Raw genomic sequence first — 11,445 nt, forward strand, 5'->3', positions numbered from 1 at the left:
TCCTACAAGCTCAGAAACTCCGACGGCAAGACCCTTGGCCATCCATGGAATGCTGACCACTTGAAGTACTATTACAAATAGACTCACATTGTACAAGTGTTAAGCTACAGCCGTTCGGCATCCTATGTAACAAAGACCATTTGGTATGAATTCAATAAATAGGTGATTTAGCCAACTCGGCCATAAACTTTTTTCCATTCTGAGCAATGAAACACTCAAGTGTTGAAGCTTCAACGCAAATGTTTCCAATACAAAACAAAATCTAAGTATGTGTCAACAAGACTATACAAAGGATAAACATCATACATTCCAACACATTCATACATAAACATCGTACATTCCAACACATTCATACATAAACATCATACATTCCAATACATTCATACATAAACATCATACATTCCAACACATTCATGCATAAACATCATACATTCCAACATATCCATACATAAGCCAACTGTGCTTAGAAAGGGTTCAACACACTTTGTGTCATTCGACATTTGCCACAATGTGCCTCGACACCTTGCCCTTATTCTCACCAACTAGGTGATGAAGGAACTCACCTTCGTACCACCAACTAGGTGATGAAATGTACAACCCGTACTCTAATATTATTTGGAAACTTGCCACCCTTATCACCAATCAGGTGAAGAAGGAACTCATCTTCATGCCACCAACCAGGTGATGAAATGTACAACGCGTACTCTCCTTCATGTCACCAACCAGGTGATGAAATGTGATGAAAGGTGATTAAGGAATTCACATTCGTACCACCAACCAAGTGATGAAAGCAACCTACCATTCATTCCATTAACCAGAAGACGAGTGGTACAACTTGTACATGTGAACTCCTAGCATTCACAAATAATCAAAAACCATCAAGCTTTACAACTCAACTAGGGGAGCACTTATGCCTAACAAGAGCTATAGTCACCAACAAAGTCTTATTGCAAGCCAACAATGGCTTCAGTGCATGGTATACGAAGATCAAGCTCTTCAGCCCTCTTGCATCTGCTTCAGACATTTCTCCTCTGTAACAATGCAAACACTACAACTCGTAGAAAGCTTCAAACGCTCTTAATCAAGACTGTTCGAAGCAAATTCAATTTATATGGTTCATCCAAACCTTCGACTACTACAAGATGTGGCTTACATCACAATCTCTCACTTAACAGTATGGAAGCAAAATTTGTATACGTTGTCTCTCTCACATTTTCAAATTTCTAGTTTTCACAAACAAAAACAAAAAACAAAAAAACAAAAAAAAAAAGAGGAAATTGGAAATTGGGAAATTCAACAAAGCTTCATCAATGGAACACAACTACAATCCTCAAAAGCTTCGCACTATCTTCATCAAGATAGTGTGAAGCAAAATCAATTTATGGTGCCAACAAAAGCTTCATCAATGGAGGACAAATATCAATCTCAAAAGCTTTGCACTATCTTCATCAAGATAGTGTGAAGAAAAATCAATTTATGGTGCCAACAAAAGCTTCATCAATGGAGGACAAATATCAATCTCAAAAGCTTTGCACTATCTTCATCAAGATAGTGTGAAGCAAAATCAATTTATGGTGCCAACAAAAGCTTCATCAATGGAGGACAAATATCAATCTCAAAAGCTTTGCACTATCTTCATCAAGATAGTGTGAAGCAAAATTAATTTATGGTGCCAACAAAAGCTTCACCTATAAAGCTTTAACCCCAAAGCTTCACCTATAAAGCTTCAACACCAAAGCTTCACCTATAAAGCTTCAACCCTTCAACACCAAAGCTTCACCTATAAAGCTTCAACACCAAAGCTTCACTTATAAAGCTTCAACACCAAAGCTTCACCTATAAAGCTTCAACACCAAAGCTTCACCTATCAAGCTTCAACCCCAAAGCTTCACCTACAATACAAAATTTCAACACCAAAACATATAAAAGCTTCACACACTCTTCATCAAGATAGTGTGAAGCAAAATCAATTCATGATGCCCAACAAAGCTTCAACCTCAAAGCTTCACCTACAAAGCTTCACCAGCAAAGCTTTTAAATATATATATATATATATATATATATTATTTTTATTTTTTATTTTTTCGGAAATTTGAAAATTCAAAAATCCGGAAATTTGAAAATTCAAAAAAAAACAAAAAAAAATAATAAAAAAAATAATAAAAAAATAAAAAAAAATTGCCTAGGCCTCCTCTTCTTTGGGCCTAACAACTTTCATAACAAATATATATGAAGAAGGAGTTTTGGGCTACCACTTAGAAAGGAAATGCCTCATTCGTCAACTCCCTCGACCAGAGACTTGGGGGACTCCTACCATATGCTACTGCACCTTGATACTCGGAAGTCTCACGACCACTTAGTGACTTGGATTTTTCAAGTCTCCAAACGAGAAGTTTTCCTCACTCGGGAAATTAAGGGAGCACTACCTCAACCTACATGCTTCACTCACAAATTTTCAACATACAAGCTTCAACAAAAGGAAAAATTCAAAGAACTTAGTGAAGAAGGCCTTGGTGTATTTAACACAATACGTTGAAATGAAGCAAATCTTGTTTATTGATATTCCCGATAAGTTACAAATATGTACATATACATGAATCAAAATAAACAAACAAGAGGGAGCATTCACAAAGGTTGCCTAGGGGAAGTCTCAGCAGTCGGTAGAGCCCCAGAAAGAGAAAGCACCGGAGGGTGGTTATCCGGAGCCTCAGTACTGGAAAGAACCCCAGAAGGATGAGGCATTGGAGGTTGATCATTTGGAGTTTCATTATGCGGTACAGCCCCAGAAGACGAAGGCAATAAATGCCTTTGGAACAAACCCACAAACCGCTGATGATCAAGTAAAACCTGACCATCAGCTTCCTTCATCTGGTCAAGCTTCCTCTTCATGTTTGTAGCATAATCATGTGCGAGCCGGTGCAACTGTTTATTCTCATGCTTGAGCCCTCTAATCTCCTGTTTGAGACTCATCACTTCAGCAGCCAATGATTCAACTTGGCGGGTTCTAGCAAATAGGCGTTGGGCCATATTAGACACAGAACCTGCACACTGAACACTAAGAGCCAGAGAATCCTTAACAGCCAACTCATCAGACCGTTTGGAAAGTAGTCTATTATCTTTGGGAGTGAGAAGGTTCCTGGCCACCACCGCAGCGGTCATATCATTCTTCATCACAGAATCCCCAACGGTAAGAGAACCAGTAGGGGATATGAAGGATGGGCGCCATATGTTGTCTGGAGAAGGCATGGTTGTCTCTTCTCCAAGGTTCAAGTCAAAACGACGGTCGGAGGGGCCAGACATTTTCAAAGGTGTTGAAGAGGGAAGAGGTCAGACAAATCAAGATCTTAGAAGTGCAAGAAGAGAGCTTCTACTGGTGGAGATTCAAGTGTGCTGTGGAACTTAATGCCAACCTCTATAAAAATCTGCACTTGACGGAGCTTCTGGAATCAAAGAGGCGTTTGCTTTCTCGAAAGCTGAGCTGCTCAGAGACCACGATGGCCGATCTCAGAAATCGAAGAAGCACCTGCTTTTTCAGCCTCGTCAGCACCTGTCACATGCACACTCAGCTTTGCGGAAATTACGGGCAATCTGTCGAAGATTTCTGGTGAAGTAGAAAGCACGTGAATCTGACTGTTCAATCACCACTCTCCACACGTACCATCAACTCCTCGGGTACCACATATAACTTTGCCAAAGATCTCTGACAAAGTTTAGGCACGAGAATTTCGAAGTTCCAGCTACCCTACTATTACCCACAAGGGTAAAGGAACAGAACCACTGCTTGACAACTGGAAAGTCCCTATGTGTGTCGACCTCCGTGTTCTGTGGCAAGACAGGCTGGCAAGAACGTCCAACCTTTACTCACATTCGAGAAAAGACTCCCAACATAATTACTTTCTCAAAAACCGAAGCGGCACCGCTTTCCGAATCTCGAAAGCCAGATCCCCGACGGGATTGCTTGTTCGAAAATCGAAGAGGCACAGCTCTCAGAACTTCAAGAGCCAGATTTCCTTAGATAAAGCTTGTCTGTAATCTTCACACGCAACATCAGCTTTCCAGATACCACATACCACTTTTTCAAAGTGCTCTGACAAAGTTAAAACACGTGAAGCTGGCAGCTCCCACTACATTGCTGTGACCAAGAAGGGTAAAGGAATAACATTACTACTTGTTATTGGGAAATCCCTATATACATCGACCTCCCTCCTCAACGGACAGGTAAACTTGCAAAAATGCTTAACCCTTTCTCGCATTCGAGAATGCACCCTCAACATAACCTCTCGAAATACTCAGCTTTATTTCCCCCCGATAATACCTCAGCAAATAAGCCACACCAAGAACAAGAGTATCTCATATCATCGAGGTCGAAAGCAAGAGTATCCCATATCATGCTTTCTCCCTGTCCTTGTCTTCGTCCTTGTCTTCGTCCTTGTCCACACCTGCAGGACAAAGAGAAAGAAAGCAGTCAGTCGGAACCTGAAATCAAACCTCCAATCTGGAACTGACTGCCTGAGACCTTTGCCTGGTTGCTTACTTAGCATTGCTCTCGAGAACTCATCCTCAACTGCTGTCAAGGTCATGAATTTCACCGGCACATACCTCATGACAGTTGATCAGATATTGGCTCTTTACACTGAAGCTGCCAAGCGTGGATGAGTCACTATGAAGGAATGTTCTGAATGACCATTTAAATGCAAAGGTTGCACACCACTTCTGCCATGCAAAAGATTGAAGCAGAAGGTTCAACGGTGAGCTGAAACAGATCACTACAGCACGACACCTTTCCATACCACATTCATTATTCCGTCAACAGCAAAAGTATCCCATATCATCAAGGTCGAACGTACTCTAGATTTGATAGACTTGTTTTGACCCTCAAATTCTTGAGTCGGCCTTATACTCTGAAGGGAACCAGAAAACCCTCCAGCACAGTTCAAGAATAAGCCTGTGGAAAGTTACTTCTTCAAAAGCAAAAGTATCTCATATCATCTCTTCTCCATTTGCTTCTCCTTATCCTGGCAGCTGAATGAGAGACAAGGAGAATGAGAACAATCAACCGGAAGCCAAAGTCGAACCTCCGATCCTGGGTTGCTTGCTTGGAAGTTTGACTGCTTACCTTGTTTGTCACCGCTTTCGGCAGATCTCCTAGCTCGGCGACTTGGGGGACTCCTACTATAGGGTTTGTATCGCACTTGACCAAGCCCGAAACTACAAGTAAGCTTCAAGTGAAATTGATACATTACCTTGTGCATCTTCATCGGTTAAAGATACCACCCATGGATGGAGGAAAAGTACTTCCAGAGAAGATGCCACATCTACATATGAGACAGATAAGGCACGTGAAAATGATACCACACTTCAGTACTTAGAAGTTTCGTGATTACTCAATGGCTTGGATCTTGCAAGTCCCCAACCGATGAGCTTCCCTCACTCTGGAACTTAGGGGAGCACTGTTTGTACCATACTTGACCAATCCCGAAACTACTGAGCACCGGTCAACGTTATACCATCAAGGACCCAGAAGAGCTTCCCTTCAACCAGGAGGCCAATCATAATGCGACACGTGTCGACATCAGAAGCCAATCACAGCTCAACACGTGTCAACATCAAAAGCCAATCACAACATGACACGTGTCAATGTTAGAACAAAACTAGAAACTCTCATCTATAAATAGGGATCATTCTCCCACAATAATCTCTAATGTCATTTTGTACTAAACTATTCACTAGAACTCACAAAATGAGAGCTTGAACCTATGTATTTGTGTAAACCCTTCACAATTAATGAGAACTCCTTTACTCCGTGGACGTAGCCGATCTGGGTGAACCACATACATCTTGTGTTTGCTTCCTTGTCCTTATTCATTTACGTACTTATCTTCACTAGTGATTGAAGCAACCAAGCGAAGGTCACAAACCTGACACTTTCTGTTGTACCAAAGTCCTCGCTGATTTTGTGCATCAACAAAATCAAAGATTATTTAATTAAATCAAGAATTATTTGATGAAGTCAAATCAGGAACCAAGCTCAAATCAAGTCTTGGTTCTTTCATTAATTAATCAAGTCCAAAATTAAGACCAAGTCGAGACTAAATCAATACTTGGAGAGCCCAAATACGAGGCTCACAAAGAAAGACCCTCAAAAACACATCCTCAAACCCAGACGCTCAAACTTCCAAACTCTCAAACAATCAATAAGCTCTCTACATTCTTCACCACACCCGTGAAGAACCATCAAGCACAACTACATGTGCCGGAGATCAAGTCACTTCGACCCTCGGATCAGCAACCCTAAATATACACTTTGCAACCCCAGGGATCGCATAAGAATATTCAAACTTTGCAATAGAGATTGTAACCCTAAATCTTCACATTAATCTAGGCGAATCATATGGGGACTTTGGGAATTTGTTGCGTGTGTTAGTATGCGCTGGGATCTCTCATATACATAGGGGCATGGGCTCTATAGTCCCGTCCATAAAGAAATCCTAAAGCCCACTTATAAAGCCTTGATCCTCCCATCAACATTAGGGTTTATCCCTTTGAACTCCTTTAGCCTCTAGTAATCTAATCCAACACTAACTATTAAATCACCCTACTTTAACTCAATGCAACCACTAAACCTTAGCTTATTACTCATAATCCCACAATGACTACGAGGCCGTATCATTCAAAAAGAATGTCGGAGTAACACTTCAACAGAGGCTACACATACCAAAGAATAAAACATCCTTCAGAATTACAATCCCATGAGAAATACAACATAATTCCTCAACTACAAATGACTCACATCCAACCACCAATGGAAATAGCACTCGTGAAAATTTAACTTCACAAGCAAAAAAACTACTCTATAAACACCACGAAAAAAAGACTTCACTACCTTTGTATGATAACACGTTAAGATTTGGCATTTTCCATAAATTTGGATATCTTTTTTTTTTCTAAAAATTTGGACCATTTCTCGATTTATGCGTGTCATCCTTGCACAAGGGCCATACTAATCTTCTCTGTATCGTTCCAATTTTATCGGATGTCCCCGAAGGGACATAAATTTGGATATCTTGTTATCATATTATTTGAGATAATGTGCATCAAAATGTTGTGTCGTTGTTAACAGAAATACCTTTGTAGAGTACCTGCAGACATATATAGGTTGAAGGTCTTTGTCTACATTGAATCATTGATCTTTAATAATTATCATGTTATGTATACTTAATACTTGCTAACCTAATCAAAGTAGCCAACATGATGAGGGGTTTAGAATATTCTTATCCCACCATGATGATCAACTACGAATAATATACCACAACGTTTAACGTACACGACTCTCTCTCTGACATAATTCTCTGTAAAATTTGGATCCTTCATGTAAATTTTCTTTTTTAAATAGATGCTTATTATATCTCTAATGTTTTATATGGTTGGAATATGTCGTTTAATTTATGTGCTATTCGGTTAATTAATCATCACTACATGCTATTTTGCACGCAACAGATCTTGTATTGCAGAATCATGATATTATACATGAGATTTTCAGAAAGGGAAAACCCCACGCCTACATATACGAAGAACTATCTTATATAATATACTCATAAACTTGTCCAAACTGCCCTCACATTCCCCTGGCACTACACGATTTTATTAAGTCAGTAGCTTCCAACTGAAAGCACGTAATTTTCGAAAAGATTTATCGTAGTGTTTCAGTAGTACCGAAATTGTTTTAAAACGTCAGTACATCCCAAACGAAATATTTTCATGTTTGTGCGAAATGTCTATACTTTTAGGTAGACGTCCAATGAAATATCTTCATAGGTTTGGTAGTTATTATATACTGAAAATTTATCTTCTGGTTTAGAGTTTCACTAGTCGTATTGCATCATTAAAATTGATACAACCTGAAAAGAAAAAAAAAAGTTATACTTCATGTGGAGCCTCCAAACAGCCGATTTTATGTTTCATTCATCAAAATAAGCTTTTTTTTCTTTCTCTTTTCTTTATCAGTGTGAGTATTTGTGTCTTTAGGCTTGCTTTGTTGTACCATGTAGAGTGAGAGTATGAAGAAAAAGATTCTTGCAATCTCAGGTTGAACTTGAGAATAAATTCATAAAACTGAATTTTATCTAAAACATTTTATGTGCCTAAGTAGTCTTTTAATATTAAAGTGTATAAACTATTTAATATTAAAACTAGGTTTTATTGTTTGGCGGACAGTTTAGTTGCTCTGGAAATCGTATAATCTAAAAGCAAATGGAACATATTGATTTCAATTTTTCTTAGTGAAGTGCGACGTTTTTAAAATTGATTGTCACCGTTTATTCAAGTGTTATCTAGTCACTACGCACATCCTACTGCCGTAGTATAAAAATTACTCTAGCCATTGCATGCAGGTAATATAGCCTTAAGGCTGTTTTATGACAAAAAAATAAAGAGAATTGTTGTTGGCACTCTAAAAAATTTATTTTATATTCCAAACTTTTTATAATTAGAAAGAAAAATATATTTATAAGGAGTATAGAATAAGATTTATGAAGTGCTAATAACAGTTCCTAAAATAAAAATAAATATAAAGTTTAGAAGGGTACACGGGTCTGAGTCAGTAGTTGCAAGGTCGATGTACATAGGACTTGAGAGTAATATGTGTTAGCGTAATGTACATCTTTTGGGTTACCTTAATTTGAAAATGTTTGGGGTGCCATGATGACTACATCTTCTTTTTCTAAGATGTTTGAGGGTCCTAAATGACAGATAAGCTCCCTGTTGTGCTGAGTCTGCAAGACATCTATATATCTAAATACTTAATTAGGCAGATGAATTCTAACTAACACCATATATGAGAAATGTCAACCATGCATGCCCTTTCAAAGTTCAATGAATGTAATTTCGTACTACAGTTTAGTAATATTTTTCTTGATTTGCAAGTGAGAGATCTTTAAGTTTGAATCGTGTCATTTATTTAAGAATGTGCATACTAGTTTTCTGGGACATTTTTGTCATATGTACGTTCATGGTCGTTTCTTGATAATTTTTTATTACCTAAAAAAAAATATCCTCTAACTTACATCGCATATCAAGTGTCATGTTTGTTGTACAGAAAGAAAGATTTGATTATACAAAAATGCTACTCTTATATCATTTTTTGGTAGTTATAAAAGCACACCACAAAGTAGCACACAAATATCTTATTAATTTTCCTTATTAACACTAAGATTTGTCAATTGTAGCATATGAAATAAGGGTCTTTCCCGCAGAAGACTGTTTTATCTAACTACTTAAAATGTCACAAAAACTGGTTGTTGTCCCTACTGACCAGCCACCGAAAAATAATTATTAGACTGACTTACACTGATCTAAAGTCTATGAAATTTTATATACAAACACTAGACACACAGTACGACACCCATACAAATATTTGGAATTTTTGGAGTTGATTTGCTATTTAAATTAAATCGTACAAAAACAGTACAAAAACAGATTTTGAGTAGATCACAAGTTTAAGAAAAACGAGTTAGGAGAATTGCTATCCACCACCAAATAATCATGCAAACATGTTATGTTTCATTCAAATTCCTTTTATTTCCGGATGAAGATGCTCAAGTTGGCTCAATGTTAGAACACAACCTATTACTCTTTCTTACGTAGAATGTTAAGAGAATGGCGTTTTCAACTTAACTTAGTTCCTAGCATGCAATCTAGAATGGCGTGTTCATAGATTTAACAAGTAGAAATCATTAAGAATGAAAAGAGTTTGAGTCATCACAAGGCATGGTAAGTACTGGCGTTGTCTTACTTATCCTATAAATTGGTTCACATGTTAATCGCAATTAACAAGTACTACTCTAGAACATATGTAGGTCCTCATTCAACAAGGGCAGACATACACATATTCATAGCATTTGAATCCTAGATATACTTACTAAGTATGCATCCATAGAAAACATATAAAGAATTCATCACTGACATAAGTAGTAAACCAATTTTCATCCATTCATAAAAGCAATTCACGAAATGTCATAACAAACTTCAATCATATTCGGGGCTTCAAAACAGCCCCTAACTACTAAAAATTTAGTTATACATAATTCTCAAATTAAACCAAAAGTAAAACATGGGTTTGAGAAGATAAAACCAAGATAAATTGAGTGAAGCCTCTTCTTCTTTCCTTCCTTCTTTCCTTCCTTATTTTCTTTCTTCTTTCCTCCCTTCTTTTCTTTCTTTTGCTGTGTGTTCTTGTTCTCCTTTCTACCTTGCCTCTTGTTGATGTCATATATGATTCTTTTTCTTTGCCGCAAAGCCACAAAAACCAAGTGGAATACCAGCTAATTCCATATTCTCCACCCATTTGTGTTCATGATTGCCGTTGGCATTTTTTTTAAAGGAAAAGTTCCACTTTTTCCTTTGTTTTCTGTTGCATTCGTTGGCTGCCAACTAATTCCACTTAATCCTCTTTTCTAGATGTGCATTTCCACTTGCTCCAAAAGCAAATGAGTGCAATCATAACCCCATTTGCTGCTGAGTGTTGATGACAAAGCAAAACACAAAACAAGTGCATTTTATTAGCCAAATCTGCTTAGCCTTTTCTGAACCTTTCAGTGTTACAATGCCCATAACTTCATCTAGAAAAATGATATTAACAATCCGTGAATTGCTCCAGAAAATAGACATCTGTAGCTTTCCAAGCATGTAAGGCTCATTCTTTCATTCATTCTGAGTTGTTCGCAACTTGCTTCCAAAGTCAGCTAATCTGCATAGGCAGTTTTGACGAATTTGTTACTTAATATCCCACTTGTGCTACTTTTCTTTTCTTTGCTTGACAAATCACACAAAACAAAAAAACAAAGTAAATAGCTCAAAACTATAAGGAACTAACTAAGAAAAGACAAGTGAATTTGATGTAAAATATATATAAATATGAGCTTATCATTTTTCATATCACATTTATATCATATCTCTAATAGAGATAGGCCTCGCATGTGTTAGTAAGCTCTACTTCTTTTTTTTAGTTGATAATGGACCCTACTTCTATTAAAAGGTAGTACAAATACAATATGAAAAATATAATAAGGGTAACAATACTCATAAACATATCATACATGGATTTACATGCATCTAGTAGCTATGTTTCCCGTTTCCTAGTACTGCCAAAGACAAAATTAGTATCAATAACTTGAGGGGCTTCCAAAAAGTGATGCATGCAACGCATCACCAATGAGATTTTTCAGTATAACCGTCACACGAGGTGATACACCATGTGTCCCTATATAAATGGTGGGTTATGTGTGTTAAAAGGTTAATAACTTAAAAATTAAAAATTTCCACCACTTGCATAAAAACATGTGGTGTACCATTTGTGTTCCTATCACAACTAAAAATTTCTCCAGCTTGTGTCTGTCTCTATAAATATTGGATTCTCATAATGGACATCTAATATATTGCATGCTCATA

The 11,445-nt window shown here is 37.5% G+C and overlaps 1 non-coding gene across 1 annotated transcript; it reads right to left on the reverse strand.

Moving 5' to 3' along the window:
• Positions 1–6,946: 6,946 nt before the first annotated feature.
• On the reverse strand, positions 6,947–7,049 carry LOC126594651 (U6 spliceosomal RNA). The gene has a single exon (XR_007613382.1). It is a non-coding gene; the product is annotated as a U6 spliceosomal RNA (small nuclear RNA).
• Positions 7,050–11,445: the final 4,396 nt, after the last annotated feature.

The sequence above is a fragment of the Malus sylvestris genome, chromosome 12, assembly GCF_916048215.2.
Source record: "Malus sylvestris chromosome 12, drMalSylv7.2, whole genome shotgun sequence".
In the NCBI taxonomy this organism is placed as follows: domain Eukaryota; kingdom Viridiplantae; phylum Streptophyta; class Magnoliopsida; order Rosales; family Rosaceae; genus Malus; species Malus sylvestris.